This window comes from Mytilus edulis, chromosome 2 (genome assembly GCF_963676685.1).
Source record: "Mytilus edulis chromosome 2, xbMytEdul2.2, whole genome shotgun sequence".
NCBI lineage: Eukaryota > Metazoa > Mollusca > Bivalvia > Mytilida > Mytilidae > Mytilus > Mytilus edulis.
The window spans coordinates 34333323-34345526 of NC_092345.1; the positions used below are offsets into that span (position 1 = coordinate 34333323).

General features: G+C 31.9%; 1 protein-coding gene across 1 annotated transcript in view; it reads right to left on the reverse strand.

The window, feature by feature from the left end:
- Positions 1 to 10134, reverse strand: part of LOC139512051 (uncharacterized) — a 31105-nt gene extending 20971 nt beyond the window's left edge. Inside the window, exon 1 of the mRNA XM_071299367.1 lies at positions 9869 to 10134. The gene's annotated coding sequence lies outside the window, so the exon portion shown is untranslated. The remainder of the gene's footprint in view (positions 1 to 9868) is intronic.
- Between the last annotated feature and the right edge of the window lie 2070 nt (positions 10135 to 12204).

Below are 12204 nucleotides of genomic sequence, written 5' to 3' on the forward strand. Positions count from 1 at the left end.
GTTTTATACTATTATGTATTCTATTTGAAATAACTTTTTTAGTAAGATTGTAAAATGATTAATAAGACTAGATTTAGCTGACTTTGCCATTTCCCGTATATTTTGTGCTAAAATTTGTTACTAAAAGAGATATTATTCGCTCGTATTTACGTTGACCATGAATAAGAAATGTCTATGCTGTGAACTTAAAAAAGAGACTACACATGCAAGCACAAATATATTATTAATTATGTCAATGTCAAAACTATTTGCTACTGGGAGTTAATCAGTATGTCGAAAAAAGTCACTCTGTAGTTTTGAAATTCAATTATTACAGTAATAGCACATTGCTAAAGCTGAGGATGGCAGACAACGACAAAGGATGGAACAAGGACGTATTGACTTCTATTTCACAATTCCACCAAACAATATTTCTCGGTTGTAAACGGCATAAAAAGAGAAGTGCGTAAATTCTCGTTAATAGCATAAATACAGATATCAAAATCGTAAAAACAAATAATAAAATTGAAAAGGTCTCCATCAGAAGATCAACGCAACAATTTTCCATGACAAAACAATGTCTTCTCCTGCTACAGAATTTTTACCATGATTGTTTGCAATTTTCATATCTTTACTAGTCTTCCTGGTGAATTTAATTAATTCATTTCTATAAAAATATTTTGATTACACCTATTTTATTTTTAATTTGCAGTAGTTTTATTTCACGACATATTAAAGTGTCATAAGAAATTTTTAAGAGTACTTGATACCAACGTGTTAGTTAGGTCCATACCCATAAATTCTAACTTGATATCTACTTTCCATTATACAATTAAGTTTTACAATATTGCGTTAAATTACTCTTGTTAAAATTTGTATTCGTTCTTTTTTTTGTATGAGACACAAAGAAAAAACCCACGGAGGAAAACATAAACGATAATAACAACCTTTAACTATATATAATTGGTTGTTAAGATTAGAAAGCGATAGAGTGTAAAATATTTATTTCATTTATTGAACTGGGTGACTTATGTTTATAATAAAATTGAGAATGAAAATGGGGAATGTGTCAAAGCGATAGCAACCCAACCATAGAGCAGACAACTGCCGAAGGCCATCAATGGGTCTTCAATGTAGCAAGAAACTCCCGTACCTGGAGGCGTCCTTCAGCTGGCCCCTAAACAAATATGATACTAGTTCAGTGATAATGGACGTCATACTAAACTCCGAATTATACACAAGAAACTAAAATTAAAAATCATACCAGACTAACAGAGGCCAGAGGCTCCTGACTTGGGACAGGCGCAAAATTGCGGCGGGGTTAAACATGTTTTATTATATCTCAACCCTCCCCCTATACCTCTAGCCAATGTAGAAAAAACAAACGCACAACAATACGCACAGTTAAACTCAGGTTAAGAGAAGTCCGAGTCCGATGTCAGAATATGAAATAAAAGAAAATAAACAAAATGACAATAATACATAAATAAAAACAGACTACTAGCAGTTACTGACATGCCAGCTCCAGACCTCAATTAAACTGATTGAAAGATTATGTTTTCATCATATGAATATCAGGAACAACCCCTCCTGTTATGGGTTTAGTATTATACCATCATGAAATTTATGAGAAGAACATAACCCGTGTCATGCCAACAACTAGTTTTAGAATAAATGTGTTTAATTCCGATGCAAAGACCCTATAAGTGAATCAATATTTAAGCCAAAATATGCAATCTTTAATGACCTGACAACAGTATCGTAACTATATCCCTTCTTAATAAGTTTGTTTGAAGGTTTTGTTAGCTTTTGAGGTGTATAATAACATTTTTGTGCTTTGTAAAGAATATTACCATAAAAGATTGGATGTGAAATACCTGAACGTATAAGATGTCTGCATGTTGAGTTATATTTACCAATTATTTCCTTGAACCGAGGATTAAATTTAGTAAACGTTTTGACTAGTTTGTGATATCGGAAACCCTGGTGTAATAATTTTTCAGTAATACATAAATTTCACTCGCTAAAATCTGTTACATTTATAAGCTATTATGAGGCTATTTCAGTGCCCAATTATATTCGAGCGTCACTGATGACTCTTTTGTAGAAGAAACGCGCGTCTGGCATAAATACAAAATCCAATTCTGGTATCTATGATGAGTTCATATACACAAATAATTCTTACATTTGTACAACTACAATAGTTCGAAGAGTAAAAATTAAAGAACTATGATTTCCCGTTATTTCATCATTGTTTTGCCACCGCAAGGCTTTAGTGGTATATAAAACTGATATCTGCAGATCCTCCTCTCCGACAGTTATACTCATTCTAATAAACAATGGTCATTCGATAGGCTGAGCTTGAAATATGAATGGAATTTACAGGTTGAAATTGATGACTTGTGTAGGAGAGTTCAACTCTCTCTATATATATATACAGTGAAACCTGATTAAACCGAATCCTGTATAAACCGAAAACCTGTATAAACCAAACCTGTTCGTAAGCACCGTCATATCAAATAAAGTGCGTTGTGAACCTGATTAAACCGAACATCGGCCAAAACCGAACAAAATCTTAAGTCCAGAAGAGGTTCGGTTTTAACAGGTTTCACTGTATATGTTTTTGGCATAACATCGTGGCCACAAGTTAATTTTTTTCTGTTTAGTATTAATTATATATTAAGATCCATTTTGTTACATCTTGTGATCAATTTTATTTGGCAATCGCCAATGGCAGTCAGCAGCGTTAAAGAACATCAGTTGTTCGACCTGTTAGTCAAATGCGTTTTGTTTAAATATACTTTTTAACTTTTTTGGTCTTTTGGAAAATGTTGTTTGTGCTGTATTTAGACCCTTCTACAACGAAACATGCACACGTATAAAAATTCCGATTTTTATCCAACGCAATCATAGGTTTGAACGTAGTTTTCAATTTAGACTCGTTTATATATATATATATATATATATATAATTACGTCAAAGAAATTAAACGTTTGCAACACACCTTTTAGGGGTCTGTATAGCTAGCCTGTTGCAAGCCAATACCATAATTTGACAGTTGAAGTTTAAATTACTAGAACCCACAAGTCGACCCATTTTGTCGAATCTACGTTTAGTTATGGCACATAAATATGTCATAAACAACTTTTTTCCTATGGTCTTTACGTGGATTAGTAGTCTATATAATACACAATGCAACTAACTATGTGATATAATAACTCCCATAATGTCCTACAAAATGCATTATAAAATACCTGCCAAATATCTGTCCGGGTATAAAAGGAAAATATTTTTCATTCCTTTCATGTGCATTTATATATTGCACCTAATTGACAAAACTAATTATTTGACGCCTTACGTGAGATGTACCATTTTACAAGATGTCAATTTCAAATGAAACTTTAATTGACAACTACTTAATATGATGAATTTTAATAAACCACATCAAAACCCAGGATAACCATTCATTTTATAATTGATATGTTAAAATTTATGACAAGGCTAAATTATTATATAACGCATCGCATTTCTTTCTATCATAAAGGTGGGGTGTCCTATCAGAACGTTTTGATATGATAAATTCACTTTATAATCAAATTTAACTTTTTCCGGGTTATATAATTACCAATCGATGCTAAATATAGGCAGTTGAAAGTAAAAAATTGAAAGAGGTATGACCAATTTGCCGGCCTGTATTTGTTTCAACTGCAAATTTAGACTTGAAAATTGCTAAGACATATTACTGATTTCAAAATCCGTCTTTAACGAAAATGAATTAACTTATTTCCGAAGGATACTATACAGCTTTACTTCTCCCACGATTTGAGTTTTTGAGTTTTTGGTTTTGTTAAAGGATGTCCTCCGTTTGAGACGTATATCTGTTTAGGATCAAATAAAATTCAAAATGGCAGTTTTCATTCATCTTTGGTGATTTATTTGTGTGGGAACATTTTTGAGAAGACGCCAAAATATGGCTAGAACATAAAAGTACACATTTGGAATTAAAGTTGGTGAATAAAAGAATTAATCGAAAGAAAATTGCACTGTTTTAAATTATTTTCAGGAGAAATCATTGGTCCCACCTCTTTGTGTAGGCAGCACATCATATCATCTAAAACAATTAACGAATAGGATGTAGATTTTATAAACGGATTTCCGATTCTATAAAACTATTGCGGTGAAAGCAAATATGGTCAAAAAAGTGTTAGGCGGGCGGGGTCTGAATATGCAAATTTAAATCTCAATTTCATCATTTAGATAATAGTATGCAGAAATATTTATATTTCCAGAGGTATTTTGAAATGAGTCAATATATTTATAAAAGTATACATACATGCTATGTCGTCTTACATACATGATGTATAGAAAAAATAATTTAAAAAGTTGAAGATTGTCAACTATATATTTGAGTTCCTCGCATCAAATAGATAAGCGAGTAACAAATTCGAAATTTTTTTTTTACCGGAAAACTTTTAAGAAATCCGATCTTCCTTTCTAGGCACCGACCTAAACATTAATCTGTTTGTGCGTTATTTGGTTTTTTTCTTGAGACAAACCATTTTCTCACGATTAGATCAATATCAAATTAGTTTATTAAATTTTTAACTCAATGATTAACCACACTCCCAAAATCCCCTTACACGTTTATTGTTAATTGAACAGACTATTGTTTGCAATAACTTTCTAAAGAAATTATTCCTCCACCCAAAAACATGAAGGTTTTAAAGTAAAAAGGCGCACACGTCTGGCGTTCGTCTGGTCACGCCTAGTCATAATAATGCGTTGCCCGATCTTTCACGATCAATTCTGATGAAAAATCAACAAAATTCAATGTTTTCAAGCACAAAATGAACGGTTTAGATATATATATATATATATATATATATATATATATATATATATATATATATATATATATATATATATATTATATATAAAAACACCTTATTTTTAGTGTTGTCAAATTGAACAGTTTTGATTAACCGGTTACTCGGACAATCTTTCGACCGATTAACCGGTTAACCGATCGTTGAATTGATGTTTTAAAGGTCTTCGGTTTTATAAGAAGATTACATCCCAGCTCCTTTGTTCTAACAGCGGTGATCTGAGCCGGATCACCCCAGTTTAAGTTTCTTTGTTATGCATGTTGTCCTTTGTTCTGTAACATTTTGGCGGGAATGACAAATCCAATATAAAACTTATAATCAATTATACGGAGAAGACTGTCTATCAAAATTCACGTAGAAAAAATCCAGCCGTATATGCATATCGTCGCTGGGCTTCTAAAATGTCGTATATGACTTTTTTGGCTAAAAATACCTTTTGACACCAATGGTCTGGGCGGGAGGAAATCTTTGGTATTACAAAATAGCATACAGTTAGACTAATCAAAATGTGTGAAATAAGACATATTACAAAATTGCCAATGTCAGTTGTTTGTAAAGTTTGCTTCCAAAATGTTGTATGAAAACTTGAAAATCGTTGTAGAATGGCTTTGGGAAAAAATAATTGTACATTTCTTTTTTTCTCTGAAAATAGTTTAAGTTCTTGGATAATCCAGAAATGTCAAAGCTTTTATTTCACTGCTATTTACAAAAATGTTCAAGTTCACATACGAAATTTTCGATAACTCTGCATGTTACTGGTTCAATTAGGATTATGTAAAATTACTGGTTACCTGATGAATGATTTAAAGAAAATTGAAAAAATATATTTATTTCACCTCGGTTTATATCCATTCGAGGTCTTCTTTTATAAATATAAAAAAATATCGCAATGAATTTCATTGATAATCGTACCACACTATAACCTGCATAGGTATTGTTAAAACTTGCATCTACATAGGTATTGCCAAAACTTACATTGTGATTAGGTGCCATATTTGTTTTCTTTGATCACGTTGATGTTATGACTTAATCAATATCTCCTTAATCTAGCTATGTCCAAGGCTATTAGCATAGTGACAATAACGTGTCATATTTAATTGCAATATAAACAGTGAATTCAAATTAAATTGAATGATGTGCATGGACAAAATAAGTGTCGAACATCCTCTACGTATGAAAATTATTTGGTCGCCATTTTTCAGAATTTTCAGACCTTTACTCAGTGGGGTTTAAACCCTTTTTGTTAAATAAATGAGTTGTCAGACTGATTTCAATTTGATTTTACACTTTTTTAAATTTGTCGGTTACAAAAGTGGGGCGTTTTTTTCATAAAGTGGCTATATAGTGTGGGCCAATTGGCCAGTGTGGCGAGTTGACATTGTTTGATATCTACTCATCGTGTTAGGGGTCATAAAGGGTATACATCATATAGTTATATAAAGTATATAATAATGGTTGTGTGGCGTTCTAAACTAGATTTTATGAATTGTAAATGGTTTTTCATCTAATTTAAAACAGCTGGGATGTAAAATAGTTATCCCATTCGGACTTGGTGTGTCAGTGTAAGATCACCCTCTAGCCTCCGGCCATCGGGATGATCTTACACTGACACACCGCGTCCTTATCGGATAACTATAAATTAATGAATTGAAATTTATGGTTTGACATTATAAGGCTTGGCTTTTAGCAGTCTGATAAAAATTAAGTTTTGATAATCCAATACTATCATATCTACGATGGCATCTGTAATAACTTCAGAATGTGAAGATGAAAATCGTCTTAATATCATCGGATTAACAATGTATATAGCTGGTAATTGTTTCATGTTCTCTGGTGTCACGGTAAAATAATGCTGTGGAGTGTTTCAATTTGAGTTCATAAGCTTGTTACTAGTACCACACCGTATTATACATTGATTCCATTCACATAATTTGCGTTTAAGTATTTTTGAGTCCGCATTTCGTTTAAAGTATAACAAATAAAATTGAGAAAGGAAATGGTGAATATGTCAAAGCGACAACCACCCGACCATAGAGCAAACAACAGTCGAAGGCAACCAATGGGTCTTCAATGTAGCGAGAATTCCCGCACCCGTAGGTGTCCTTCAGCTGGCCCCTAAAATATGCATAATAGTACAGTGATAATGGACGTCATACTAAACTCCGAATTATACACAAGAAACTAAAATTTAAAATCATACAAGACTAACAAAGGCCAGAGGCTCCTGACTTGGCATTAGAAGATAGAAGTGACATATTTTCATTATCTACGCGATATTAAATCAAAGTAAAAGAATGAAGTAAATCGTAAAATTTAATCAGCTTCCAGCTGCTCACAATACATGTACGCTAATTATGTTTAGCACATACTTACAACTTCTCGTCCAATCAAATTGCTTGAATTTGCCTTCTAATTTTCATAGTACATACTTTTTTCGTGTACTAAGTAACTACGCATGAATGACCACAAGGGTATTATTTCATTGTATTGTAATTATTTTGAAATAAATGATGTGTTCCAAATTTAAGTAAACAGTTTGTAATTAGTTTTCAAACAGATTTTTAACATCCTACTAATCAATCTTTTGATCTAAATTTTGTTTTGACAATTAAAAAAGTTTCTTTCATTTAAATACAGAGTAATAATAATGGTGCTTAAACCTTTATACCTTGATTAAAGTACAACTCAATCTAAAATCTGTAATCCTTTATCTTCCATGCAATTACTTTGTACACAAAAAGAGTCAACCATGAATCTTTTGAAGGGAAATTATTAATAAAGCAATTTGATATATTAAGTCATATATTGGTCGATAATTGGTTGACTAATGTCCAGTGACAAATATTTCATGCATATAAACTAACCACTAGACTACCTATGGTTACATACCAGGGGCAGATCCAGCCATTTTTAAAAGGTGTTTCAACCAAAGATGTGGGAGGGGGATCAAACTGTTTGTACTCATTCAAAAGCATTTTTAAGATAGTTTGAGGTTTTATGTGAAATTAAAAAGAATGTTTTCAAGAATGTAAAGCTTTCACTGCAATTTAAGAATTGTCTGCTCTTGGTCAATTCATTTTGTCATCTTACCATGTAAATAAGTACATGTATAGTAAAACAACGCTTCGTTCATATCAATAAACATACTTACACCAGCAACTACCTTCTTTACATTCGAAAGTCAAGGGCCTTTTGAAATCCCATTTTTACAATGATATTATAGTGAGTAGATTTACAAAACTACGTAAATGAGCTACATCCAGTCAGCCAAAACATATCAATAGACTAATTACAGGATTACTCAAGTTGTAAATATGTGCTAAATTGGATATTGTATAGAAAGTTATATGCTATGAAAATAAGAGCTTGGGGCATTCATAGTATATTTCTATACTAGAAATTGTCGATTCGTATATATATCTTGGAATGCTGATACACTGTAATGGAAAATTTTAAAAAACACAGAAGCGATTAGCCTTACAAGGTTCACGATCTTTGGCAGCTCTGAATAATTCTACAAATGGTTTATACTTGACGAAGAAAAAGAAATGTGATTTGTTCGATAGTATGGTTGCGTCTGTGATAAATTATGCTTCGGAAATTTGGGGTTTCCATCGTGGAAATGATGTTGAAATTATCCATAACCGTTTTTGTCGATCTATTTTGAAACTGGGTAAAAGTACGCCAAATGTATTTTTATATGGCGAACTAGGGCGTTTGCCAATGAATGTAATTAGAAAACAAAAAGTTTTAAAATACTGATTAAAAATTGTAACTCATAAACCACTTATTGTGTATGATATTTATATATTGTTACTCAGAGATGCAAATACTGGTAAAACTAATTGGGTTTCTAATGTTCGTGACCTATTGTTTACTATTGGTTTAAACTTTGTATGGTACCAGCAGTCTGGTATAAATATATCATTAGATGTAATAAAAACTAAGTTAAAAGATCAATATATTCAAAGCTGGTCTGCATCTATACAGGATTGTGAGAAACTTACTATGTACAGAATTTTAAAATTAGATTTTTGTTTTGAAGATTACGTAGATTATAACTATAATTCACATTTTTTCACAAAGCTACGTAGTGGTACTATGAAGTTAAATGTTGAGGTGGGGCGTTATACAAATATACTAAGAGAAAACAGATTATGTACTTGCTGTAATATGAAAAGTGTTGAAGATGAGTACCATTTTACGTTAGTGTGTCCTGTGTATAGACATGTACGACTGCAGTTTTTACCAAATTATTACTGTTCGTGGCCAAATGTGACAACACTTATGTATCTGTATCGAACAAAATCTAGATCTTTAGTTGGAAAATTATGTAATTATTTGAAATCTGCCTGGCAGATTAGATCACATCTACTAAGTTGATAATTTTTCTATTGTAATATCTTATTATATTGTTCTCTGTTGTTTATTGTGTGTCACAATGTAAATATGTTTGTGTTGCTATAGCATGTAACTACTGCTTTGCAAATAAAGAATTCATTCATTCATTCAATAACCGAGGCTTACGAGCCTGTTTTTTTTTTTGTTACCTTTTCCATTAATACTTACTTTTAAATTAGATCGTGCCCCGAGCAGATTTAAAAGTTGTCTGTGTGTTAATTAATTTTAAAAAATTGGAGTGTTCTTAAGGTAAACAATATAGTAAACAATATACTGGACAATAGATCTGTCAAATTAATTAGCAGAACTATCATTTTAATAATTAATTAATTATTTCGATACGCATTTATCTCAAATCTATGTCTCGGTTATTGTATAGAAAGGTATATACTATGATTTTTTTTTTAAAGAACTATGTTAAGGTAAAAGGGATGAGGGGAACATATGACAACGTATCTCCCATGTTTCCCTACAGTTAAAAACCCACTATCTTCATAAACCCAACTGAGGTTATAATTCCAGATTTAACATATCATAGATTTTTTTTTTGTGTTTTTTAATTTAATCCTTTTTTCAAATCTTTAATATTCTTATATGCTTACCTTAATTTAGTAATGCACTTGTGCTAATCCAAAAATCGTGTTTTAGATATATATTTTAATGTCATGTGTACTGCAAAGAAAATTTTAACATGTAATTGATATAGCGTTTTTATCCATTAAACTTCGTTGCTTTTCTGACAAGTCCTTTTAAGTCCTAATTTTCCGCGTCAGCTATAATTACGATTCTGATATGTTGTTATAAAATTTCTTCCCTTAAATTTGTGCACGATTGCGTTGCATACAAACTAGTTTATGCCCACTAAATAGTTGCATTGTGGGTTTTATTAACTTAATGGGGCATGCTTGAGTTGTAGATGGATTGGTTTTTAAACGACTGAATCACAGCAATTTTAGAGTATATTTAAGTAGTTAGAGATGATTATTTTTCTTTCATTTATAAAGTATGACACCTGTGTGTTTAAGGGTAGTGACACTTGAAGTATTGACAACATATAATTTATTCACATATTTTTATTTATTTTCATGAAAGAAATACTCTCGAGCCCCTCCATCACATCGTTAGATGTTAAGTGTGTATACAGTTTCAAATTGTCTTGTTTTGCCTTCATAATTGTGACAATCAACTATTTGATCAAGTCAATGTTTGTTTTGAACACAAATGGCTTTTGTAAAGCGAATGGTAGTTTAGCAAACAAAAGCTCTAACGTTACATTACTCTTACAATTGACCCCATTTTTAACCTCAGTCATGGCCTTTCGTTTTTATTTACTATTAATGTTTATCCGTCCTATTGTTCCTTCGTCAGAATTTCCGCATCATACACCCTTGAACTCTTCCAAAACAAAAGAATATGTTCAGATACAATTGTAAGATAATCGCTATTATACCGGGTACCTGTCTTGACATTTTTATCCTGCAATCATCCAATTATTAAGAATACATATAATTATTACAAAAATACATTTTTGTTTTATTCTTTTACACAAAAAGTCTCCTGTTGAGCCGCTTCCAGGTTGGGCAAGATGTTATGTGACAAGAAATTACCTCGACCTGGCTCGTTTTTCGTCATGTTTCTAAACTGAGAAGAAACAGAAAATTCCCGACAACGCACATATACTTGTACATATGTATATGCCTCTTTTTTTTTGCCATAATATTTTCAGACTGAATCTCTCTTCGACTTATGCGTTTTGAATATCCCGTTGATATTTTCCGCCTCGTTTTATATGCATTTTTTTTTCTATAGTCACTTGTGATATCAAGTTAGATGGAATATGAATTCCTTATTGTGATAAAATACGGCTGAACGCTGCTTGTCTATAATTTATAAGTTCTCAAAGTCCGCTGGTAAGTTATCAACGAATTGATAAATGTACTTTCCCATCATTGCCCAAGATTAAATTTATTTACATACCAGCCTTCGATATTAGACTGATTTAAGTATAATGTCCGCCATATTGTATTTTACTGGAAGTATTTCCTGCCTATCTGAAATCAAAGAGTAATACTAGAGGAAGCTTTGTGCCAAATTTCATGCTTCAAGCAGGATGTGCACAATTCTTTTGAAATATGCATGTAGCCGCTGCAATAATTGTATCATCCCTTTGCGTTCAACATCAATTTGTATTGCTCTTTTTTAAGATAAGGAAACGAGATATGACTGCCCATAACACAACTCTCCACCAGAGACCATATTACATAGACGTTAACTACTATAATAATCAATGCACGGTTTTAAGAAGGAGCAAAACCCGTACCGCACAGTAAGCTATAAAATACACCGAAATAACGGCCTGATTCATGTACAAAACAATAAATGAAAACTAAAAATGATCTACAGCAACACACGACAACCACTGACTTACATGTTCCCAACTTGGGACAGGCACATTCGACAGAATGTAAGGTACGTTTTTTTCTTGTTTGATTGGTCGACAGTTTGTTACTAAAAGTCAAATGACAGTACCAGGTGTACATCAAGATCGTAACAGAAGTATATTTAAGGTTTATGTACCCTTCTGTAGCCATTTTTGTACGAATTTTTCAAACCTCAATTGTATCAAAACTAAAGATATAATAAATAATAGAGATAGGCCATTTAGTACATGTTCCAAGAGGAAACTTGATGCAAAGCATTATTTTTTACTGTTTCATTGCATTTGATAGAAAAAGAGGACTTTGTGGCAAATAAATCAAGATTTTTATAGAAAATCCACAGCCTTTAATACAGAGATTTTTGTTATAATATTTGAAACATAAATTACTCACTTGATTTTCTATGATGTGCTAGTGTTTATTTTTTACAAAAAGTTCTAAGTAACCTGTAAATTCCAAAACACCTCGTGCTGAGTCACTAAAGTCGAGCGCACCCTAAA